This window comes from Ailuropoda melanoleuca, chromosome 3 (genome assembly GCF_002007445.2).
Source record: "Ailuropoda melanoleuca isolate Jingjing chromosome 3, ASM200744v2, whole genome shotgun sequence".
In the NCBI taxonomy this organism is placed as follows: domain Eukaryota; kingdom Metazoa; phylum Chordata; class Mammalia; order Carnivora; family Ursidae; genus Ailuropoda; species Ailuropoda melanoleuca.
This window is the reverse complement of record NC_048220.1, coordinates 62,148,191-62,175,637: the sequence shown is the minus strand read 5'-3', so window position 1 is coordinate 62,175,637 and position 27,447 is coordinate 62,148,191. Positions and strand designations below refer to the sequence as shown.

The 27,447-nt window shown below is 37.1% G+C and overlaps 1 long non-coding RNA gene across 2 annotated transcripts in view; it reads right to left on the bottom strand.

The window, feature by feature from the left end:
- Positions 1-645: 645 nt before the first annotated feature.
- LOC105240355 overlaps positions 646-27,447 on the bottom strand; it is a 110,111-nt gene continuing 83,309 nt past the window's right edge. For both annotated transcript variants that reach the window (XR_004624129.1, XR_002144001.2), the window contains one exon: positions 646-1,441. This is a non-coding gene — a long non-coding RNA (uncharacterized LOC105240355). The remainder of the gene's footprint in view (positions 1,442-27,447) is intronic.

Genomic DNA, 27,447 nt, shown 5'->3' with positions numbered 1-27,447 from the left:
TTAGGGATGCACCTTAAATGGTATCAAGGGAGCCAGTTAGCAATGCAAAATATGAGATAATATAAACATAACATTCACTGCCAGTTGATCACTTATGTGAGCACCACGAAAAGCAAAATACAACAGAAAAAAAAATTGGAGGTGAGCAACAAATACAAGATTTCTTCAAAGATAATTTTGCATAAAAGTTCAATTTCATGGGGAAAAAAATGGATAATAAAATGATGTGGAATGATGTGCCAGAAAAAAATTGATATGTCTATTTGTCTTTCTGGAACTTGCTCAGTATTAATCATTTCTAATGGGTATATCTAGTCCTCTTTATACATACACTGTCTTTCTTGCATATTATTGATTGAGAGAATTTGAAGTTAGAAGATGCAATTATTGTGGCTGTATTTAACCTGTTTCTGTGACTACAATAGAATGATTCCATTTTCCCTCTTAAAAAGCCAAAGTAATCTTGATTCAGGAATTTCTCTTTTAATCATCAGTTTTGAAGGAACATAGCATCATGGTTAGCAGAAGGGCCCTTTCTTCCTCAGCATTCTCATGCAGCTACTCTCCTGTCAGCCTAGGCTTTCACAGAGAGGAGGAAAAAAATCTTCATAAAAGCTTTGGCCTAATTAACAAGAATGAACTAGATTTTATGATGAACAATTTATAGGCAGTTAATAGAGCTCATACACGGTAGCCAGGAGCTAGATAATTTATCATAAAAGGAATTTCAGTTACACTCTTAATCCCCATTCTCTTGATATTGCAACCAACTGCATTTACAATTGCCACTTGTACAAGCTTTGATTTACTGACAAACGATGCTGCATTTTATAGAGTCATAACGGAACTTGCAAATGCAGTAAATACTTGTACCTCTGCCCACATGCTTCAAACGCTTTGCCAAGCAATTTATTCTTCTACACTGTTATCTCTAGATGAAAATAATTTTTCAAAGATCTCCTAAGGATTCTTCATACTAGCACAAATAATAATAAAAGTAATAGCAAATTGTTTGTAAACCATCCTAAGTATTTCTTGAAAAGAAACTGATTTATCCCTAAAAGAACAACACAGCTGTTGCAATGAGTTACGAGTGATAATATTTCTCAAAATTATAAATAAGATGAACTAGCAAATATCCGAACATAATTTTTTAAAGGGCAGAATTTAAAGTAGGTGAGATCCAGAAAATCAGATTGTCTCTTATCACTTGGTGTCTTACTGCTGTTCCTATTTTAAAGTTATAACAAAATATGGCAGACATTGTGGGGGCAGAATTGGATGACTGTATATACACTATCATCTCAGCTACATCTCCTCTATCCATTGATCTCTAGACGAGTTCTTGACGTCCTCAAGTTCGGTTAACACTTCTTCCAGAAAGGCTCTCTTGACCACTGGCATCCCTTCTATATGCCTTCTTACCATCCTATTCTTCCTCCTATCACAAAAACAAACACAACAGGGTTTAACTGCCTGATTAGCATTCACATCCCCCATTAGCCATGAACCCTAAGACAGTAAGGACCATCATACTCCCATTCCGGAATCAAAACCATGTCTGGGACATAATGTATTTGTGAATGAGTGATGTCCTTGGTTTCCAAGTCTGTTAATATAAGTGAGAATAAATCATCCTAGTTGTATGATCCAGTAATAAATTTGTTCACTAAAATTGGCAGTGAATTAGTCTGTATTTTAAAGAGTAGAACATTCAAAAGTCATGACTTTCTCTACTTCTTTCCCATGACCAGCATTATAAATACTCTTAAATATTATGCTTTATTTAGATCTTCCACATTTCAAAAGGGACATGTTATAATAAGAAAAAGGTGAAAATAGGGAAAATAATAAAAATAAGAAACGACTAGAATAGAAATCCAGAGGAGAAGCTCAGAGAAAGATGATGGCTTGACCTGAAAGAGATGTGCTAAATATTACATTAATCATGGCCTCTGGGGACAAAAAGAAAGTGCTGCCTATTTCTTGAAGGGACAGAGCCATGGACCATTGCAAAGGTGTTTAGACCCTGTAACAAATTCCTGACTTAACAGGCTATGAGATATGAGATTAGACCCCTATAGGTCCACTCAACAGACCCTTTTTCTAGTGATTCGGGATGTAGTGCTGCCTGCCAGACAACCAGGTTTTGTACAGCTGATCACGTTCCAGGCAGGTGGTCAGTTTTAGTTTGTCATCAGCTATTCCCAGATATCAAAGACACCTCTCTTTCATCCAGGGTTTCTTATCTCCTATCTAGAGGTTATGAAGTAGGTGCTATTATTTTTTAAAGCAAGACATTTTTCTAGGAATATAATCCTTTTTCCTCTCCGATTCACCCCATCACCACAGAGAAGCTGAGGCTCAAACAGCTGTCCCAGAAGGCAGGTCCCTGGCTGCCAAATCACCCGTAAGAAGACAGCATCCCTGGCACACGCAGAATGGCTAGCAGGAGAATGCAGCTGAAAATCTGCTAGTTCCCTGACACCTTTTCCAATTTATTCCCCATCTGTGGAAGTGTGGAGACCCAGTGCAGAGCATGCTCCCAGCACTGTCTACCGAGAACGCCAGCCCAGCAGGACCATGCCAACCCATGACACCTATGAGAGATGGAACCAACATCTCTTTTGTCCTGAGTCAAAATAAAGCCTCCAAATGCTATCTTTTATGTTTCCTAATGTCAACTAAAAATAACAGAGGTGGTTAGTTCAGACCCAAGATTCACCTTGGAGATTTTTCCTAATTGTACATAGCCCAAAAAGTGGCTTTTTTCCAAATGGAATTGGTCATTGACATGTGAATGTGCTCCTAATAGCAAAATAAAAATATTCCCTGCCTGAAGCATTATAATAAAGTTGTCTTTTTCCATTTCGTTGTCTCAGAACATTTAATCAATTGACACGACATCTGGGGCAGGTCAAAAGGAGCAACCTCTACTAATTTATAATTGCAATAGTCATTAACTTATTGATGACATACTCTTATTACTTTATTTTTAACAGTTTTAGTTTCAGTTTTTTAAAATGTTTTTAAACTATAAACTCACATGGGAGTCAGAGATAGAAACCTATGCACTTTTTTATCCTGTGCTCCCCATTTGGAAAAAATCCAGCCCCAAGGAAAATTCTGAAGTGGACATATTTTGTCTGCAAAAAAGCTGGCCTCCCATTTTGGAGGGTTTCCTATTGCCTACCTAATCTCAAGAGCCTGAGATCATCTACCTCCCAAGCTCTCATTTAAATTTTATATTAAATGACACTTCAAAGGTATATTTAATTTTTCTAAGACAGAACTGGGTACACAGTAGAAGCCCCAAATTTATTAACTCCCTTCGTTTTCCAGCTCAAGAAAAGATCCATTACCAGTTATTTCCAAATGTATAAGGACATCAATCAATAATTTTCTTCTACCTGCAGTACTCTCTTCTGTAGTAATGAAAGAAAAGCCTTGTCTCATTAAGGAAGGTGTATGTGTGTCTGGATGAGGGGGGAGAAGGGGAAGTGGAATGAAAGAAATACAAATTTTTCCTAGGTTGCTGAATGGCACAAAACAAGCAGTTACCTTGCTCTGCCTACACATAAAACCATATTTGCTCCCTTCTCCTTCCCCTGCTGCCTCTTCCCACCCCCTTTTGCCCCCACCACCCCCGACTCCTGGGCAGGGGCCAGCTTCCCTGTCTTTATCTTTCTGAGTTCACAGCAGGACTCTGACGACCCTATCTTAATTCTGGTCTCAAGCTAAGTACTTTACTGACAAGACAAGGCTTGTCCCAGGCAGACAATGGGAAGTAGATAAGTATTAAAAATGCTTAATTCCAAACATGGGAATGAATAAGCTAAACCATTTTGGTAATAATTTTCCTCAGTAACGAATACGATGAGGAAAAGCATTCCTTAGCACAATGGTGTGTACACGACAAGTGGTTGGGTTCATTTACTTAACATGTTTTGCATAAGTTGTGATTATTAGTCTACATTTTTTTCTGATATTGTCTCCATCACATTGTGATTTTTAGCCTTAAACAATGGCTGTGTTTCAAATATTTGAGAACATACCAGACAGGCATCCTCCACCCTATTACCAAAAGTATTATAAATACTAGCTAACTTGGGGAATCTGCATCCCATATTTCTTCCCCACCAAGCTTATAAAATGTCTGTGCATATATGCATTCGTATGCAGATTTTCTTGCTAGACATAAGTATACTCACAAAGCCATGGTCACTCTCTTATTTGTGCTGACAAAAATATATGTTAGACAAGGACTACGTATTGCAATGAGCATTTGGTGTCATACGCAAACATGAAGCATGGAACACTACATCAAAAACTAATGAAGTACTGTATGGTAACTAACATAGCATAATTTAAACAATTTTTTTTAATTTAAGAAAATAAAAGAACAAGGACTACATTGCAGGTACAGTTCAGGCCATCTTTGAATGGCACACCCTCTCTACAGAATGTGGGCCACTCATCTAGACATCCTAGTATTTTGACATAAGCCCTGTCAAATAGAAGATTCCATGCTACCAGATACACTTCTTTTGAAAATGTCATCCAGGGTAGAAATTGATTTTCTGCCTAAAATGCAGCTGTTGCTCTGAGAACCCCCCTAGCCTATTAAAAGTGTCCCTGTTCCACCTCCATCTAGACATAGGCCACATGATGGAATTGACATATCTGTAGGAATGCAAAATTCTCACTGATTCATTCATTCATTCATTCAACAACTATATACAAATCACTGTTCTAGATGCTGGGGATATAGCTGTGAACAAGAGAGCGAAGGTCCCTGCTCTGATGGAACTACTTGCTATGATTTCAGATAGTGTATGTATTATTATGTTAAAAATAATATAAAACAGGGTAATTTGCTAAAGAAAGACTGTTTTGGATTGGACAGTCAAAGAAAATCTCTCCCATGGCTGTGATACTTAAGCAAATCATACATAATCATAGATATTAAATAACTTGGTAGAAAGGACACAGGATCTGGATGCAGAGACTCAAGTTCTAATTTTTTAAGAGTCTTTAGGCCAGTTCCTGAAAGCCTTCTCCTTTTAGCATGGAATAGGTATCCCACTGGGAACATTTCTCATTCTCCCTGAAAGGGTTGATATTGGTTCCACTCGATGAGATTTCTCCATTATGATATTTATATCATAACTAAAACCCACTACATCCACCTTCTTAAATACGAAAACTCTAAATCAATGGTTCTCAACCCTAAATGCGCACTAACTTGGAATCCTAACCCTGCTGGCACTGCTTTAGATGCTGAAGTAAATAACGTGAGATGACTCAATATGAAGGACTTACAGGTCCCATCCACAAGCAGCTTAGAGAAGGGGGCGAGAGTGGGGGTCTTTTAGAATTAGTGAATCCACAATCTCTGGTTGCTCATAGAAAACCACCTGGTGTCAGTGAAAATCTTTGAAGCAATTCAACATTTTCATAGCAGATTTATCCCAGGTGATTTAACACAAGGTATCTGTATCAGGGACAGGAAAAAAAAAATTGTGGTCATATGATCAAGCCAGATTCGGATCGGAGGTGATGTATACGTTTGTGGTGTTACCACATTTTTTTTTTCAAGTTTTACAACAGAAATCACACTCTTTTGAGGTTAAAAACTGCCCTACTCTCTTCAAAAGATTTTAAGTTTCACACCTCCACCCACACATTGAATTAGTAGTCCAAACCAGATGGAGGTTAGTGCTTTAGGTTAGAATGACTATCTGGTGAAAGTCTCTCCTTGATTGCCCGTAACTATCACTTGTACCTTTAGGCCTAACAGCACTTTTCTTGATTTCTGACATTAAACTGCATTTATGCTGTATTAAGTCTTACTCCAATCTACACAATTTTCCATACCATAGCCATGTGGAGTGGCTCAAAAACAGTTTTCTGATAGGTCATTAGGAAGAACCAAGAGAGAATTCAAAGATGAGTCAGAAGCGTTTCAATAAACAAACACATTCACAGGCCAGCACCTTTTCTCACGGTGCTAATATCCCCACCAAATGCTCATTTCTTCTTCTTAGTCACCCAAATTTTACCCAATCCTCAAGGCTTAACTCTACCCTCTTCTTCTTTCTCCCTCTACCAACCTTATAGAAGATAAGAGATAAAAGATATCTCTACAAGATAAAAAGCATATTTTACCCTACTGTCTCTCAGTAACTTCTCCGTAATTAGACTAGAATCAGGCACACAATGGGGACTTGGAAGACGGGCAACTCTTGGGGACATTGCCTAGGGATATAGGATTAGATCTGAATCATGTGTTGAGAAAGAAGCAGAATAGACCCAGTAAGCATGTTCCTGGCTAGAAACCAGTAGCTTTGGAGACAGAAGGGGAGACCTCAGAATCTGAAGGCAGAACCAGATTGGAAAGTTAGTTCAGCAACACCTCTATAAAATGGGCTCGCAGAATTCCAAGAGGAATTAACATAATGCATATAAAGCAGTTATCCAATGATGACTACCATATAGTAGGTACTTGGCAAATAATAACTATTATTATGATGGCCCAATATTGTTGGGAAAAAAGAATTTTACTATTCTTTTGACTGGAAATTTAAGAAGAAGTATAATATAGGCAAAATTTTAAAAAATATAATAAAAAATATAGGCAAAATTAAAATCTTTGAAAAAGATTAACTGGGTCACACTAAATACTTGGATCCAAGTGAAATTTGGATTTATGTGGGAAGAGGGCTTCTCTTCAGCTTCTCTTTTATTTATCCCAGAAATACATCTTTTTTTCCTTCCTTCCAGTTGATCTTATAAAATGTTAAAGCTTCCATGTTTTAGATACTACAAGGTAGTACAAAGGAAAGAGCCAGGATTTGAAATCAGCATATGTGGGTTCTGGTCTCACTGGAAGAAACTGAACAATTACCTTACTCTCTGCACCTTGTTTTGATCCACTGTAAAATAAGCACGCTTACTCCACAATGCTCTTGAGAAAATTAAGATGAGGTATAGAACTTACTGAATTGCATACGTTGGAGTTGAGATCGGCCAAACTATTTAGCAATCAAATAAAAAAATTCCATACTGAATATTGGTACTTATTATTTCCTATAAGCAAAGGACCATGAAAGATACAAAAGAAATTGGAGCCAGAGGACCCAACCTAGGAGGACTAGTTGCTGATGGGACTGCAAATCACTTTAAAAAGGGCACAAAACTAAATTGGCATAATGCCAACTGTGAAAACATGGAACATTCCATAGAGAGTTATGATGCACAGAACTTGATCATTAACCTCTCAGGGCTACCACTCCAAGGCCACCTCAACAGAGTTCTAACCCACCCCATGAAGCCTCATTTCCCAGGTCTTTCTTGGAAAATTGTTTCGGCCGAGTTGGAACACATGCTATCCCCAAACATGTGCTAAATTTTCCCTGTTTGCTCTTGCTCCTTCCGTTCACATCTAACCAGAATCTTTCCTCTTTAAAACCCTTTCCATTTATTACCACATATTCTGAATGTCACTTTTTCCATGAAGCCTTCCTAATTCTTTAACCTAACTATCCACTTTCCACTTTTGAACCCCCCCATTTCATTTTGTTAGTGCCTCTCTGTGGCAGTTTGTACCATCTACTTACATATTACCTTTTCCCTCCTGGATTAAAAGACAGAAAACTTCCTTCACCTTCCCAACAACTTACTCATAGTAGGTATTTACTAACTTTTTCAATATTGAATTCACTAACAGAATCTGGTTGAGATGCTTATAAATCATGCAACAAATGAATGCAATCTTAATCTTGATTGGGACAAAACAATTCTCTTGCTACCTTATTCATTTACTCCTTAAGTATTTGTTACTGGTGCCTATGTTGTAGAAGCCTATGAATTACTGCAAGTAAATAGCTGCTTGCAGAAGCAGATGATAGGGCTGTGATAAAAGATGGACAGGATGGGCAGATGTGGGGCAGTAGATAAACACTCATTCTTTAATAAGGACTTCTAATGGCTAAGAAAAGAATTTTCTCAGTAGGTGATCCATGAACCAGAAAGTTGACTTTGACATCAAATCTCTCTCCAAAGAGGGTAGGAGCAGAATGATTTAAGCTCAGCCAGAGAAGAGATGTGGGGCAAAGGTAGAGGAGGCCCCTTCCCTCTCTGCATATTGAACTGGTAGTCCTTTGACGGAGGAAAATATTGGGCAGCTTGATAAATATTTTCATCTACCTAGTAAAACTTCATGCTATATCCAAGCCATTATTATCACAATTATATCCTTTTTTCTCACTTTTTTTTTCTTTTACTGATTCAGAACAATTGTATCTTTGAAATGGTAGTATTGAAATATGGCAAACATCTTACTTTCAGCAGCAATAAACTTACAACTACAATGTGATGTTTCTTGTATATTCCTTCTCTATTTTTTCTTTTGGATTATAGATTATGAAAGAGATTTTATGCAGCAGTTGGTGACAAAATATATTTCTTATTAATGTGTAATATTTGCTACATTAATAATTTTATGGCTTTAATTATTGATGCGAACTTAATTGTGCCCCATGTCCCTTTTTCTTGCAGCTCAATAAAAACTATATATTTCTTTAATTAGGCTTCATTTGAAGACTAGAAGACAATGCAGGAATGCTTTCTTGCTAATTCACCTATCTACAGCCAGTAAAGAAATGGAATTAGTGTCTTGAATGTGGTTTAGTGAGAAAAAATATCTAACTGCTCTGAAAGTGTGACTTTCCTTTGCACAGTTAACCTCACCCAGAGGCCAGGGATATATAGCCAGCTGAAACGGAACACTGCAATAGGGGATGGTTTTCTCCCTTTCCTGGCTCTGGGGAGAAATTCCATTGATTTTAGTAGAGATAGAAAGGGAAAATTGGGGTCACCTACATGGTTATCATACTGTCTTCCCTCTTTATATGCTCTGCTTTACTAGAAATGTAATCTTGGTCTTTCCTGCTTGATTTCAACATTTTATTGTGGCATTCTATTTAAAATCACAGGGAATGTTGGAACTACTTTATTCTGGGCCCAAATGTTTCAAAACTACAAGAAAACCTAGATGGAAGGAAACTAACATTTGCTAAGCATCTGGTCCAGGTTATACTAGGAGCTTCCAATCAATTACTTCTTTAATCTCCAGGGGTCACAATAGCAAATGTCAACAAGATCAGAAATGAAGCAAGCGGACTGGGCTTGAGAAATAAGGAACCCTCTGAGCTCCATCTTTCATTTTCCACTTTTGATAGAGAAATGAGTACAGAAAAAAAATTTTAAGAATGACATTTGTAACTTTCTGTAAGAATAACAACAGAGAAAGTGCAATGATGAATTGCAATTGATACTCATATCTCAGGGTCAGACAGGCCATTGGGCGTGAAGGGACTATGGCAAACAGGAAGGCGCACATCCCATCCTGAGATTCTCTACTCCGGCTTTATTGCTCCCATTTTGATAGCTCTTCTAAATTTTTAAGTGAAGCTTAAAAGCTTCATTCTTATGTATATTTTCTATTGTTACATAAAAGATTAACACAAACTTACTATCCTAAAAAAATACAAATTTATGATCTCACAGTTTTCTTCTCAGGAGTTTAAACACTATTTAGCTGGGTCCTGTGCTAAGGGTGTCATCGGGCTAAAATCAAAGCGTTAGCAGGTCCTATAATCACATTTGTGCCTCTAGAGTCCTCTTCCAAACTCAGTGGCTGAACTCATTTCCTTGCAGTTGTATGGCCAATAACCCTATTTTCTTGCTGGCTCTTCGCTAAGGACTACTTTTAGCTCTGAACCATCCCCTACCGTCCATCCCCCCCACCCCCACCCCACCGCAACCCCCGCCCCTGGCCATAGATCTCACCACATAGAAGCTAATTTCTTCAAGCCCAGCAGAAGAATCTCTCTAATGCTTCAAATCTCTCTGACCTCTTTTAAGAGCCCACCTGCGTAGGTTAGGTTCACTGAGGATTATCTTCCCCCTTGATTAAATCAAAGCGAAATGATTAGGGACCTTAACTATATCTGCAAAATCCCTTCTGCCATATAATGTAACATACTCACTAGAGTGATATCCCATCTTATTCATAAGTCTTGTTCCTACCCCAAAGAGGGGGATTATACACCAGGAGGGGGGACTCATGGGAGCCATATTGGAATTCTGTCTACTACAGCACCCTCCTCAGGCTTCCCACAGAAGTGTAGTACTTTTTTTTAAAAATGAGCTGCTGAATAGCCATGAATACTTTAACTTCCTTTTATTTTCCACAACTGCTTTGACCTCTTTGCACTATCTTATCATAGTATCTATTGGTCCAATGCCATCTACATTCAGTGCCTGTCACTATATAAAAACTTCAGTGTCAGAGCCTTTTTCCTGAGATTTGATAAGTATAATAAATAGTTGTCACAAATGAAATTTGCACAAAAGCTAACTGTGATGTCAATAACAGGTATAGTTTTTGTAACTGTAATGTAGGTTGATTCTTGAAATCCTAAATTTATTATTAGTACATTCTATTCAAAGGGACTTACTCTCTTGATATACATAGAAAATTCAAACTTCAAAGCATTTTAGAAAATGACAGACATCTGAAAGTCCCATTTTCATTCCAATGAAAATACCTTTTACCAAAAAGAAGTTAAAATTTCCCACAAATATAAAAGGACTTAAAAAAATAAGGGTAATAAAAAGTGCTATTATTCTCAGTAAGACAACTCATAACCACATTGATTTAGGAAAATATTCAAGCATTTACTTGGGCAATCGTAAGGTAAACTCAGTTCCCACAATGAAAGGAAAATGCTTTGAGGAATTTTCTGGGGTTTCTTTTTAGCTTACTTGCTTCTTTACCTATAAGAATCTTTTATATCATTTTTAACGACAAACTATAAGAAATATTTATGTTTAGAGGAGAAATCCATTTATAGGAATTCAGATTTAATTTTTAAAATACGTAAACACAGCCCTACAAATAAAATCAATGATTTCTCCAGATACTTTAAGAAAATAAATAAAAATAAACCAGCTCTGGTCGTCTCATTTGTCTCCTGAACACCAAAGAGCAATGTACTGGGATTTTAAAGCGTGGTTGTATTATTTTAGACTTTACTAATCATATAGAGTAATTCATGATTTAGAAAGAAACTACTGAGCTATCTAGCTATTCTCTTTCAAGAGTAGCTGTTAAAACAAACCACCAGCTCACTTCACGCGTGGAAGAAAATTCTCCAAACTCTTAAACAAATCTCCAGTCAGTTAAATGACAACTATGTTTAACAAATAAGTATTGTGTACTCCCCAATTCTTATTGATGAATCTCTCATTCTCAATTTTAAAATTTGTTGTGTCAACTAAATGGCTTTTAGTGAATTGACTTATACTTTTTATAGTACATAGTTTAACTAGATCAGTTCAACCAAATGCCAATATTTTACCCCATCTAATTTTTTTTTAAAGATTGTATTTATTTGACGGGGGTGGGGGAGACAGATGAGCAGGGGGAGCTACAGGCAGAGGGAGAGGGAGAAGCAGGTTCCCCAAGAAGCAAAGAGCCCCGTGCGGGGGACAGTCTCAGGACCCGATCTCAGGACCCTGGGATCATGACCTGAGCTGAAGGCAGACGCCCAACTGACTGAACCACCCAGTCGTCCTACCCCATCTAATTTTCAACACAGCATGCTGATAAATACTTACAGAAAAATGTTCCTGTATTTATTACTTGCAGCTTGAGAAGACTGATAGGGTTACACAAATGTAATCCTAATTTAAAAGTTTAATTTGATAGGCAGTCATTTCTGAGCACTTTTGATTGTGCCAAGGGTGAAAAATTTGTGGTAAATTTATTGTAGTCATTTGATAACAATAATAATTTCAAAAGACTAGAGAGAAGGTGATATTAATAATAGCAAAAAAAAGAAGAAAAGAAAGAAAAGCTCATTTTTAAAAGCACTTTCTTATTTTATTATTTATTATATTTAAAAATAAAAACAAAGCTAACTTTAGCTCTTGACCTACCTCTTCATTCCTCTGAGTGAACAAAAAAACTTTCCCCTGGTATAATTTGAGAAGCACTGAGCACCTTCAGCCGGCCTTGGCTTGATCCTAGTGACTAAGACTTCAAGACTTTAGTTTAAAGTCATTGGCCACCACCATTTAAAGGCAGAAGTTACCTGGCAGGGCTAATACATAAAGTCATTATCACCTAAGATTAGTTCTGAAAGATAAATTATGGCCTTCTAATGAGTCCTTCACAGAATAGGGGCCAAAGCAGTTGGATTTGAAGAGGATAGGAAAAAGAAAAGTCATTCTATAAAGCACCCCAGTCACAATAATCACCCAGTGGATCTCTGCTGAGTTGAATCAACTTAGACAGCACCAGACTTTACTTCTGGGACCCTGTCAAAGGATAATGTTTTGTAGCTGAATCCCATCCCAGGGGAAACATTGATGCCCAGGAGAAAGGAAGAACAGTTAGAAGGCAGAAACTACAAAAGGAGGTGAGGAGTACCTATATCCATGTCTGAATATTAAAAATTAAGTAGGAATAAGGAAACAGGAAATGATGTGTAACTACTACCCGGAGATGTGCCTCTCCTCCCACAGTACAAAATTTAAGCTGTTCCTATTTAGCTGATAATTCATTTTAGAAACCCATGAAGGTTAAATTAACATCTGAAACTAAGAAAAAAAAATTGTAGAAGTTTTTCCTGTTATCTGGATAGCTTGTAAATGTAATTTTCCTATCACTTAGGTAAGCCAGAGAAACAAAGCTTCCCTGGTTCCTATCTTGAACTCACAGGGCAATTTACCTATGATAGAAAATAAAGCTATTGGTTAGTAACTTGAACAATCACCACCATGTATAAGATTAAGCTAATCATATACTTTTCAGATTTACAATATTACTTCCAAACTAGAGCTCAAATTCAAATCTACAGTATGGTCCTTACGGCACAATATAGCTTTAATTTCTCTCTCTGGTCATTTCATTCAAGATGACGTAGATTACAAAGTTTAATTTTATACTTACAACTTTATCATTTAATTTTCCCCAACAGCATACCAATAAATTTCTGCCAGTGAATTGGCAAAATCATGATTTTCTTAATTTATTTTTTGCCAGCCAATAATTTTTCAACCTATTTCTAAGAGCTCTGGTTTCACTGCTTAAAGGAAAGAAGCAGCTTGTTGGCACAATGCAGTAAGATCTAGGGATCTGTAACATGGGAAATTGAATGATTGTTTCAATATTTCCACCAGCAGTTTTCAGAGGGTAGGGTCACACAAATGTATTTAATCAGAAAAACGTATCACTGAAGTTCAGGATATAAATGCCAAGACACTGTGTATAATGCAATGCTGCTTGTTGGTGTCTAGGACATCCAGAGTTCTAAGGGAAGATCCACTAACTAGGAAGAGCTTCCCAGAAAAGCCAGGGAGTTCTGGATCATATTTCAAATTTGCCTACTCCCTACTTGAGGGATTCATCATATTTCCTTGATTCAAGATACCCATTTTTCACAGTTATGGTTTCCAAAATCAGGCAACAACTTTTAATCAAGGTATACTTTTAATATGGTAATATTTTTTTCTTTTTTGTGAATGTATTATTTAATAAATAGTGAAACTTAAATGATCAGTGGTTCTTTATATTGGAGAAAATAAGGTATTCCAACAGATAAATACAGGGCCAAACATTAGAAGAGTAAAACTTTATACAGGACTAATATTTGCCCTGATACTGTAAAACTTAAGTGAAAAAAACAGAACAGGAAAAATTCTGTAGTGATCTTAGCTATTAGACACTAGTTCTATGTTTAAAAGCATGTGGAATGCTTCTCCGGACTAAATTTAGCATCCTTGTGGGGGAGAGAATTTACTTGTTATTTATAACACTGTGTGTGTGTGTGTGTGTGTGTGTGTGTGTTGGGGGAGAGGGGTGTTCCAAGTAATTCAAAGCACATTAGAGACCGTAAGACCATATCTACAACATGACAAAGTTTTCGTGAAAGATAAGTGATTACATGTGGTTAAAAGTGGTGATAGCAAAATTAATTTCTTTTCACTGAAAAGTCGTAATTTGACCTGTTTTGACACATTAAGGGGAGGTTTCCAACCTAAACCTTTTTCTTAACTCATGACTCAATCAAGTAATTCTAACTGGGGCTGTAATTGAGCATTCCGGCAATACAAGTCGACTTGAAGTTTATCTAGAACACCTGGCTTGCTTTACAGACAAGAAAAATGAGGTACAAGAAGAGTCATTGGGGGGCACCTGGGTGGTTTAGTCGGTTACGCTTCTGTGTTCGGCTCAGGTCACGATCTCGGGGTCCTGAGATGGAGCCCCACATCAGAATCTCTGCTCACCGGGGAGTCTGCTTCTCCTTCTCCCTCTCTCTCTCTCAAGTAAATAAATAAACTCTTAAAAAGAAAAAAAAAGAAAGAAAAGAAAAGAAAAAAGAGCCCAAGCTTGCCTAGTTAATTAGTGACAGAACTATGGGTAGAACCCAGTACTTTCTGTTTTCCAGCAAAATATTTTTCTCATGGGAGAAGAAACTACCTCCCTCTCCCTGAACATGACAGAATACTGTGGTTGTGGGCAGCTTTGCCAGAACTTGAAAATTAAATGCAAGTCTCAGAGGAGTTTTGAGAAAGCAGAGCCTTAATTCTACCATAGTATTTCAGGTTGTTCTCTGTAATCCTCTGGCCACTGCGAATAGAAAAATGTCTATATGGTTTTTGTAGAGGACCTGGGAATTCTTGCATTAAAATACAGTATTTAAGCAGTCAAGGAAGTCTTTAATAAGTTAGAATCATATATCATTTTGAGAATTGGAAGTCTCGTGCAATAAATTTCATGTCATTCTCTAAAGTTATAGAGGAGGAAGATAATGTCTGGATAAATAAAATGACCTGTCATGTGCTGGTCAGTACAGGGTCAGGACTGGGACACAAATTTTCTAATTCCCTGGCCACTCTTTCTTCATTACACCACATAGCTTCATCATGAATGATGTCCAGGAAATGGACAGACGCATAGGGGAATTAAACTAAGACAGCTTTCCTATGACAGATTCCTCAGGCAACACGAGGATGTGGGTGATACTTGTCCTCAGGCCTGGCTAACTCTCTATCCTGGCCCTGTACCCATGTTAACTAAATGTGATGTATATGTATACATATAACTTGCTTGTAGGTAGACATTGCTTCTGCCTGATAATTTTCTCTCTCCTCTTCGTATCTTTTCCATCTCAGCACAATAATACACAAGACTCCCTACAGAAAAACAAATGACACCACTTTCTCACTAGGTTTCCCTCTGGGAATAAAACTAATGGACAAACTCTGTGGGGCACCACTGGTGAGAAATTACACCTAGTTGTTAGTAGCCTTGAGTCTGACAGGACCCAGCATTACCTACCACAGTGAGGCTAGAGGAAAGGGAGAAGAAAAGTTGATGCAGAGGAAGGCTTCAAAAAGGCAGACAAAATGATAATGGGGTTCACATGAAGAAGATAAAACATAAAGTCGGAGGCTGGAAGGATGACCAGCAGGCTTGGTGAAAATGGGTTCAAGACCACACAAGGGAGACACAGTCATGCTTTTGTGCAGGCCCTGGTGTGGACCTCCTGATGAATTCAGGGAACTAGACAGTTACCTATTTTATATTTCTCAGCTGATCTACCATGGAGGCTACGATGGCACTCCCCACAGTGCAGCCAGGGAGACAGCTGGTGGTGGCATGTCATCTCAGACATCCGTGGACAACTTCAATTATTTTCTTGCTACTGCTAATTCATGTTCAAACTCAATTTTTAGAAAATTTACCAATGTAGTTGTGGAAAGAAACATCAGGATTTCTAGAATTCTAAAAGAAAGATGCATATTATCCTCATTTTAAGAAAAAATACATTTCAAAAAAAGTCTTCAAAGGATTACAATAAGTATCCCTCTTAAAATCTCCAGTAACTAATTTTAACAATGGCTTCCATATCTTTCTCAGTTGGGCATTTTGTTTAGCTCAAAAAAAGAAATAACTATAATATGTCTCTTCTACCAATGTCAGAAAGTTTCTGTTATTGCCCAAAATGAAAATATTTCACTGTAGCCTAATTCCCCTCTTCATTATGTAGAGTAAGATCAAGAGCCATAAAAATCATTATTTTCCTGATGACTTCAATCTATTTCATAAAGTAAAGAAAGTGCAGGATAAAGCTATCTCTCAGCATTCCCATACCACTTTGGTTTTGGAGTTTGGATATTCAGGCAACTGTTGGTTGTTTATTGGTTTGAATAACCCAAGCAAGTTACAAGAAAATCTAACTTCTATGTTAGAACTCACATCTGCTTATGCTAGAATGAAAACCCATCTGAGAATCAATGAAGCACATAGAGAGGGTCTAATTAAATCCCTATGCCATTTCCTTTAAAGCTGTCAAATTGAAATTGTAATCGTGTATTCATTCACCCCCAGTGGCGTGGTGGTAATTTTAGAAGTGGGAATATTTAAGCAATAAGACCCAACAGGGTGTGTTTTGCTAAGATATCAACAAGACTGGATAGTTCCTAGGTAAGCAGCCGATAAGCTGAAAACAAAACCTTACCTAAAGAGTAGGTGAATCATAAGACCTTTCTATAAGTGTATAACCGTACTAATGACAAAGACAATTTGGGGAATGAAAACTCATAATAGATGTATTTATTAAATTATACCATAAAACCGTGCTAAACTATTTAATGAAAATAATGCAAGGCATTGACACATTATATCAAAGTGATAATATGTTCAACAAATTAAAAATCAAATTTCCAAGATTTCTGGACTTTGATGTCACCATAAAATTCCAAACACTTGTTCTGTTTATAATCCTCTTTATTCTTACCTTAAATGACTTCCAACAAAAATCTAGGTGAATAAATATGAGAAGAATATATGTTCTGCAACTTGCTACTGGGGTACCTATTTGTCTCATTTTAGAGGATAGCACAGCTTTAAGGAGGAGTCTCTTTGGAGCGTAGATTGAAATGTCTAAAAGTTCTTCACATATACTAAAAAGAATATATATATCTAAGATCCACAATTAAACAGGATGCTTTCTGCACTATGTTTAAATAACAAATAGCTAAGAGAGGCAAACAAATTAGCTAATTCACTGGCTTCACATGAATACTGCCTGAGTTAAGAGACTTTGGGTACCTCCAGTCCTCAACATAGTATCTCTATGTTCTTGTTTGTAGGCTATAGGATTTCTTACTCAATCTACAGTCAATGACAAAAACAAAACAAAACAAAAAAACACACCCAAAACCCAAAAAACAACAAAAAACGAAAAAATGAAAAACCAAAACCATAAGACACACACAGAAAGAAAGAAGGAAAGAAAGGAAGAAAGAAAGAAAGAAAGAAAGAAAGAAAGAAAGAAAGAAAGAAAGAAGAAGAAAAAGAAAGAAAGAAAGAAAGAAAGAAAGAAAGAAAGAAAGAAAGAAAGAAAGAGTTCTGTAGATATAATTGTTAAATTGCTTTTCTTGATACACTTTCTGACTGGAAAATTCAGTAAATCGAAGTTAAAAAAAAGCTAGCATGACAGCATTCTAACAATCCACATATAAAAAATTCCTCCTTTCACTCACCTTCTCTCATTTCATACCCTTCCATCCTCCCCTACATCCAATCTCAAACAGAAACGTATCTGTAAGGATAAGTGTCAGCTGCTCTGCATATATAACCCAGGCAGGAAAGATCATCAAGGTGGAACAACAACAGAGAAAAAAGAAAATAGGGAGTTTGATTCTGTTTTAGCTCTCCCCACTCCTGTGCCTGCCCCCTCTCCACACAAAAGCCTCTTAGAAAGATTTCCTCAGTTAAGTGGACAAACAACAGCAACCTCAGAGAAAATTAAGGGAGGTTCCATTGTGCTCCATTCTGTATGTCTAGGGTATCCTTCAGGGAAGAACTATGATGAGCAATATTGACAATAAAAAAAGTAAAATAAAACAGAATATCACTCCTGTATAAAAAACTATAGAAAACTGAGTAGAACTGGAGGGCACACAAAAGAATGAAATAACTGGATAAAGGGAGGGTACCCTTCCCACATTCCTCTCCACTTGGCTTCAGCCCATTCAACTTCTGGTGTCTGGGGATGGGGAACAGGGTGGGGGTGGACACTTAAGAGAATGGAAGTCTACTGCTTTGATCGAATAAATTCACCTTTTCTGATCTGATTCTCCTAGAATACAAAAAGCACTCACACCATAAGTATAGAGAATCCTCGTGATCATAATGCCAACTCACACATTACATTCTCTACCCTACACTGGCAACATAACTACATAGAGAGGGACAGAATTTACAGGTAAGCTGAAGAAAGATGAAATTCATAAATGGTAAGTAAGAATTCAAAACCATCAGCATATGAGAAGAATGCATAAATTGCATCTCTCTGCAGTAAGACAGATCCCCAAAATTAGTCAGTGACAGGGAGAACATATACAAAGTTAAGATAAAATTCCTATATTGAATTCTTATAAAAAGAAGCATAAAACTTATAGGTCTTGGCACTTTTCAAGCAAACGTCAACATGTGAATTATAGGGAATTGCTCTTTTAGGCTCTTATTTTACCTGAACCAAATTTGCCCACACTTAAGAAGAGCACATTGCTTTGAAAGAGCACATACTCCCACTCTCCAGGATTACTGATAAATAACTAAAACATCTGCAGGAAAAATAAATTATTAAATTATTTATTTTCAATGCTCATTGGATAGCAAATTTGAGGGCTCAAGTTAATTGAGCATTGACCAATAGACTTCACCAGAGGTGTCAAATACATGATCCTAAATTAGAAGGATCATTTCATAGCTTGGATCACAAAAAAAAGTGATCAGTTTCAAATACAAGTATTATCCCTCAAACTAGAATTTTCCAGTGTTTTTTTGTAAAGACCCATATAAATGGATTTCAGAAACTTTCACTAACAACATCATTGGATATGCTTTTTCACTTTTGCTGGGTTTTCACTTTTACATATAAAATGACATAAATGTCTACAGTGAAAGAGATGTCTCCATTTAAAAAAATGATTACCAGCAACTTACACTAAAAGGAGAGAATTTTAATTTTATTGCTTTTTAAAATAATTTTATAGCTTTCGGATGATTACTTCTTTCATATATATCCAAAACAAAAATGAACCATTTATAAGTACTAAGCATTACTAGCACCTTAAAATATAAGTGATTGTGCTACAATGTCAGCAAGTTACTAATGAAAAAATACTTAGTTATCTAATTGGTCTTTGGCCAGATAAGAGACATGAACATGCAGAAGACATGCAGGCCTAGGTATTTTAGGATAGATAACACCTGACTTACCCTGAGAGAGAAAAATAGTAAAAACTTGTTAAAATCTCTGCTGTTTTAATTAGAGATGTGGTATCATGAAATACTTAATCCTTTCTTTCCTGCTGCTGGAAAAACACCTGCTTCTCGCCCATTATCTGATCTTGTCAGTGCCCAAATAGTGAAGATCAAACGTTCACTGTCAAATGGCATTCGGAGTAGTACATCTCAGCTAAACTCTACATACAGAATGATGGCTTCATAGAGAAAGAATGATCCAAATAACCCAAGCAATAATCTTGCTTTGGAAGCAAAATGTTTGCAAGCTTTCCTATTGAACGTAGCTTTTGTTACACCTGTGTAGCCTTGCCAAAGGCATGCTGAAATCTCAATGGTGGGCTAACATGAAAAATGAAGTAAACTGGCATTGTGTTGAGCCAAGCCTAAGAAAATTAATTTAGCTGTAGGTCCAGCCATCAAGAAACCAAAACATTACGCGTAAGAGAGCACCACAATCCAGAAGTAATCCTGACTGGAGTTTTTTTTTTTTTATTCGACAGAGATAGAGACTGCCAGCGAGAGAGGGAACACAAGCAGGGGGAGTGGGAGAGGAAGAAGCAGGCTCATAACAGAGGAGCCTGATGTGGGGCTTGATCCCATAGCGCCAGGATCATGCCCTGAGCCAAAGGCAGACACTTAACTGCTGTGCCACCCAGGCGCCCCCTAACTGGAGTTTTTGTACAGGAGTCTGCACAGCTGGGAAGCATGCCATAACTCATGCTTTGCAGGACAGACTGGTAGAGAAATGGCAAGAGCTAACCAACAGGTAAGCATTTGGCCAAGGGGTTTGGGGCTTGTGGCAGACCGCCATTCCATCAAACAGAGCTGAATGGCACTGGAAAAGTAAGCACAGTCATGAGAAGGCACGGTTAGATCAGGAGATATGCCTACAGCTTGCTAGGCAGTGGACCGCTCAGGCCCAAGCCAGTCCAAGTATCAGACTGACTCAGAACAATAAAGCTAGTGCCGAGTTCCCCTATGGGCAAAGACCTAACTTATACTTCTTTTCCAGTGTTAGTTCCCTTTAGCTCAAAACTGGACAGAAATGAGCCTACAAGTTAACGGTTTTCAATGTCTGAAGTTAAACGAGGCTAGAGAAGGTGTGAATCTACCTTATGTATTTTTTCTATCCAACACACACAGAAATCACCGAACACACACGCACATGTACACATGCACACCACAGACATGAACACATTTTTGTTAATACAGTATGAATGATTTTCTTAAGTCTGTATTTTACAAGGTCCAAATCTATTGCTGACTGCCAAGTCTTCTTAATTTATAACAATAAATCTTACTTAAGATTAGAAAAACCACATTTAGTTTATGATCTTTGACGTTCAAGCATATCGTTTAAAATGTTCAAAAAATGATGAACTTTACTTAGAGATGAGTTTCAGTCTTATACTTCATCACAGATTATGAAAATCAGTAGAAAACATACAGTTGTGGAATAAACCAGTGGGAACATACAGATTTCCAATTCTGGGTTCTCTAATTTTAAGCTCTTTAATGCAAACTTTGAACTTCTCCAGTTGAAATATTTCTTAAATTCTAATATAGGAGGATTTATGTATACTCCCCATTGTTTCATTTACTTAGAAAGCAGATTGAAAGAACAATGACGCTGGATTTCAGATGTCTGGAGGAAATACTGCACGCATGACATCTGTTTTCCCTGGGGATTTGACACACATTTGCTTTAATGTACTGGTGTGTTCCTCATTACCTTAGAAGCTATATGCTAAAAACAGGAGTGTGTTTCAGCTTTCAAGGAAAAGAAAAAAATTATAAATCCCAAAGCCCTTCTCTCTGATGAACGATAAATTAGGGTTAAACTTTCAAAAAAGAAGAAATGCAAATGATCATGTTTCTAAATGGCCCAACTTTTTTTTAAAGATTATGTGTACGTCTTTCATAAGCCTTCCATACATGTCAGTTTCCCTTGTTATTGAAGAATTATCCAAAGCCAGAAAGAACATGTCTTTGAAAATCAACAGCTAAAAGAAGTAAGATCTGCATCTCTAAATAGCCTGAGTCACCAATTTAAGATGTTTGAGGTATTAATCCTCTGGAAAATGATTTGGCCTCCAGAAGCAGTGAATTGTTAAACATCTTTGGTGGATACCCTGGACTTTTGCCATAAACTGACACATGAAGGTCCACGCCGAACACAGAATGCCACTATTCCACACTACACCAGCTGGCTTGTAACATCTACATCTCTGTATAATTTCCCTTAATAAAAAGCATATAACACATCCAAAACACTTCCATGATTCTCATTCAGTATCTGTTCAACCAATTTGCAAATTGAGGAATATTTCCCCCTCACCTCACCTAAACTTAAAAGCTTTTATATGGATCCTTCAGAGTGAAGGAATACAATTCAGAATGATAGCATGAAGAATAAAATGTATTCTTGAAGTTGAAGTTCATATATCTCATGGGTAGATGAGATAAAATCTTTTTTCTCACTACGTCTGTCCTTTGCCCGAGATGACCACATCAAACGATTAGATGTTACTCGGCAGCATGAGAACTGGATGGAGCAATGAAATCAAGTGTCTCGAATCATTTCCTAAGTCCAGACAATGATAATAAACATCTCTCCAAGGGTCTAAGCCAGACCCATTAGTGAACATGAGCTGTCTCACATCACCTGAAAAGAAAACTGTCTCCTGAAATTAGAGAGCAATTGGTATCAACATTTGCTTTCTCGTGGCACCATCTTTAGAATCTTGGATTCAGACCTTTGACTCATGCATCCTGATGCACTTAAATAAAACTAAAAAGACTTTAATATCCCCCACTCAGTGAACTGAAGTAAATAAGTGAATTGATTTAGTGAATTGCATCCATACACTTAATTAAATACATTTCACAGCTTAATTTGGAGAATTAGAATTAATTTTGCATTTATTATAGTGGCTTTTCCATTAAAAATAGAGACACCAAGGAGGCCAGATTGAGTTAGGGATAAAGGTTAGAAGGTCCCACTAAAAAGACTAATAAAAAGTGACTTAAATGTCACCATCTCCCTGCCAAAATGTGTAAGTGATATTTTTAGTTTGACATGAAAACTCCATCTTTGTTTGTGGTGTTCAATTCTGAACATAAATTCTACAGCTTTCAGAAAGAGATGATATGTGTGTATTTAACAGCTAAAACACTGACAGGATTGGAAACTAAAATTTTCTGTTTATCCAAAGGTTAGATAGAATATATTCAGCCACAATATTAATGCCAATTACCTACATGAGCTTGCCAACAACAATCTTTAGGATAGAACAGTAATTTAATGTCCGCCTTAGCTAGACACCCAGCAGAGAGAGCCGACCAAGTCTAGCTGACTGAGGCAAGTAATCATTAGCAAATATCTCTGCTTAGATGAGATTTAATAGTTTTTATGGTTTATATCTCTTTTGGTTTGAATTTTTTCGAAGACTCAGAAACTACAAAAATATTAAAGTGAGAATTCTTTACCGATTAAAACAAACTGATTAACAGACTGGTTGAAGACTGAATGTATAGATGGATAGATCAACTTTCAAAGACTTTAATTTATAATATAGCTTCTATTTAAATAAAAGACCAAAGTGCTTTACTTCCTTTTTATATCTGGTTTGAAACTGTACCCAGTAGGTTGAAGACAGCTGAGGGAGCAATTGGGGAAATTTTTCCTTAAGAGACTATAGTGACACAACAATTCATTTTCCATATATCATAGATGTTATCATGGAAGACAAAGTGAAGAGATTCCGAGAAAGAGAAAAAAGTCATGATTTAGGTATTAATTCTTCAGTCAAGAAGTTTACCCTCAGAAGACTCCATTTGTTTACATTTTTTACAAAACTACATTTCAAACATCTTGGCTGGATATATGCACTTCATCAGAACAAGTAAGTACTTCATGATTAGCTAGATTCTCCATACACCAGGATCATCTCCAGTTGTAAATTAAGTACCAGTGGAAGTCAAATCAGCAGAGTATAATTTATTAAGCTACTGCTGTGTTAATGCAACCTCCAAAGGTACCTCATTTACTATCCGGGATTTGATTAGCCCCGAGAAGAACCTGGTTCATTTTATTCAAATAACACTATTTCAAACCATAAATTTCAAAAGCTGACCCTCGGAGAAAAAAAATACCTGTGAATTTAAGTATATTGGAAATCTGTAAAATTCTAACTCATTCATTTTCCATCCACACTGACACCTTGCTAGTTGTACAGGGAGTTATAAACTATGTAATCCTGCTCTTTTTCAAAGATAAGTTAGGCAATATCATGGGGAGGCATATTTTGCTCAGGAATCCTTACACCGTTATGATACTACCCAATATGTTACGGCAATTGTAATACTTTGTAGACCAGTGGAAAATATATCTAAAAATAACTGTGCCATTTCTGAGCAAAAGCAGAAGTAATTGATGTTTCCTAGAAAAATGATCCCACCTGGCTTTGTAGAAGAGAAGCATGAGAGTTTCAGTGACAGGTAGATCCAGAACAGAGCTTTGTCCTCAATATCATTCCAATTCTCTGAAACCCCAAAGCAAGGTTCCTAGAGATTCTTTAGAATGCTCCACTTGAAAGCTAGATTACACTATTTAAGTGGCCTATGGAGTTCTGTATTAAAGGCTCCCTGCTGCTCAGGCATTTTTCCCATTATAATATATTGGTGTGGGTTTAACACTGTAGATGTTTTAGCATTTAACTAAGATGGCTCAAAAGGTTGTCATCGGGGATGCTTCTAAATTATATCACTGCAAATAAACCTTGCTACAGAAGGAATCGCTTATTTAGCGAAGACATTTTATGGCATATTTGCATAAAAATACTACTTCTGTCTTTCAAGTTCATCTGTAACACTGCTGCTGAGCAGAAGAGCATTAGATGTGTTACGAATACAAGCGACTTTGGCAGCAAGCTAATTTGTAAATGCATATTGCAAACTTTAAGTGCACCACAACGCCCTAACTTATACCCTGCCTAACTCAGAGATGTTTGCATAATAGAAAGAGTATAGAAAATACTTATTACTCAGCTCTTCCATTTTGCTTACAGGAGATTGGTAATCAACCACTGGATGTCAGTCCCCTGTCGTATGTGGCCTACAAAGCAGGTGAAAGAAGCAATTCAAGGCAAGGCAGTTTCCAGAGGAGAATGAAATACTGGCCACATGGTTAGATTGTTTGAAGAGATGTTTTTTACCCCTCTTCTGACACCAACCAACAGTGAATGTGAAAGCAGACATGACAACAAAAGGTATTTACCAAGCCTTGTCATGTCCTCTTGACCTTAGTTGAGGGCTCATGCTTATTGGTACTGCAAAACATGAAAACAGCTTAGAGACTCAGAGAAGCCTGGGTTCAACATGTGTCTTAATGTATGTGCTATGTGTTCCTAGACAAGGTGTTCGACCTAAGACTCAATTTCTTCATATATTTTGAAATGTGTATAACAAACTGACTTTGGTGGTTAAGAGAATTTAGTAGCCTTTTCAGTTAGATAAGGCAGGTACTTCTACCTACATTCTGTAAATAGGAAAATTAAAGCTCAATGAATTTAAGAGAGTCTGTAAATATATAGAATTTGTAAAAAGTCACATACATAGATAATAGCAGAGCTGGGTACAAAATCCTAGATTTTCGGCTCCTGACTTACAGGTATTTCTGTTCCAATATTCAGGATTCTCAATCTTACTAGATTTTGCTGGGTGTTCTGGCCTCACAAATGTACCCATAAGCTATTTTCATTTTTAACACAAACAAATCTTTTATTTATTAAAAAGTGAAGAAAAAACAAAACCTCAAACAGCTAGTCAGGTTGAAACTTCACATTTGCTATTTTGAAAGTCTGTCCATGGGTCTCTTAAACTATTCCTACTTTTCACAGATTCTTCCTTTATTTCAACTCTGAGCTCAAAAGACACAGCAGTGTCCTGTGATACAGGGAAATATAGGACAAAGGAGGCCATTTGTAAGTATAAGTCATCTATGGATTGAATGTTGACTGGACACTTCCCTGGCTGCCATATACTTAGTATAATTTTTTTCTCTATTGAATTAATGTGATCATTTCAAAAAATTAGATTACTATATGGTCATACAAAATATATGCCTACAAATTAATTTATTTATACATTCAAAGAATATTTTAAGTTAGAACTTAACCATGTCCCTTATACAATATGCCATACTATATAATTTATGCATTATTTCCTTTAATTCTCTCATATCTCAATAGAAATAAAATGCAGAAATGTGTAACTATGGTCACCACTATCCCCAATTCCTAGAAAAATTGCCTAAGACATATACATGTATTAAATATTTGTTAAATGAATGAATGCATCCCTCAATCAAACACATACCTTAAATGGGAATATGAATTCCATCTGATACCAACGCAGCCATTTTTGCATTGTATCATCCTATTTCACCTATTTAAAGTGAGTTTCTCACCTGTTTAAGGTTCAATTTCCCCTTCTTTTTCCTGTATCATCAATGTATTACACTATCAAATTCTTCCCATCCACTTACAGTTATGCATTAATATCTATCAACTTGAAAAAAAAAAAAAAACTTCACACCATAGCTTCTTCCAGCTGTATCTTCACTTGGCTGCTCCCATTACATGAAATCTTTTTTTAAAAAGTTGCCTCTAGGGGCGCCTGGGTGGCGCAGCGGTTAAGCGTCTGCCATCGGCTCAGGGCGTGATCCCGGCGTTGTGGGATCGAGCCCCACATCAGGCTCCTCTGCTATGAGCCTGCTTCTTCCTCTCCCACTCCCCCTGCTTGTGTTCCCTCTCTCGCTGGCTGTCTCTATCTCTGTCAAATAAATAGATAAAATGTTTTAAAAAAAAAATAAAAAATAAAAAAAATAGAAAGTTGTCTCTACTTCCCAAGTCCACTTCTTCCCTTTCCATTATTTCTTGACACACATGCCTGAAACTATAATTGCTTTGTTAACGTTATCAGTGATCTCCATGTTGTCAAACCCAATGGTCAGTATGGTTTTGAAACACTTTCTTCACCTGACTCTTAGGACACCATCTCCCTTTCATTCTCCTCCTCCCCCACTGGTACATACTTATCTTTCTAAACTTGAATCACTGGTATGTCCCACGGCTGTCTTCCACACTCTGCTTCCATCCTCTGTTGACACTAGGTCATCTCATTCAATGGCTTTACATATCATCTATATGTTCATGACTCTAATTTTTATCACTATCACTATTCTCTCTCTTTAACTGCAGACTCATACAGCCAATGCCTGTTTCACATGTTCACTTGAATGCCTGAAAGACATCTTAAATTTGCATGCCCAAATGCAAACTCTTGGATCCTCGCCCACCCCCAAAATCTATACCTCCCCCAGTGTTCTTCATTTCAATAAAGGGCACCTCCATGATTTCAGTTGTTTATACCACAAAACTTAGTGTCATCACAGGCTCCTCTTTTTCTCTCATGCTCCACATTCAATCCATCAGTAAATCCCATAAGCCCTACCTTCAACATATATTCTTAGCCAACTACTTCTTAATACTTCTAACACCATAGTTGAATATCACTATCATCTGTCACCTATACTACTGCAATGGGCTTCTAAATGAGTATCTGTGTCTCTTTTTTTGAAGATTTTATTTATTTATTGAGAGAGAGTGAGAGAGAAAGAGAGAGAGAGAGAGTGGGAAGCAGGTTAGAGGGAGACAGACAGAATCCCAAGCAGACTCTGTGCAGAGGGCAGAGCCCAACGCAGGGCTCAATCTCACGACACTGAGCTCATGACCGGAGCCGAAATCAAGAATCAGAAGCCTAACAAACTGAGCCATCCAGGCGCCCAAGTCTCTATGTTTCCAACCATGCCAATCCTACAGTCTCTTTTCAATACAGTAATCAACAATATTTATAAAACATAAATTAAATCACATCAAGGGGACCTGGATGGCTCAATCAAATGTCTGCCTTCAGCTCAAGTCACGATCCCAGGGTCCTGGGATGGAGCCCCACATCAGGCTCCCTGCTCAGCCGGGAGTCTGCTTCTCCCT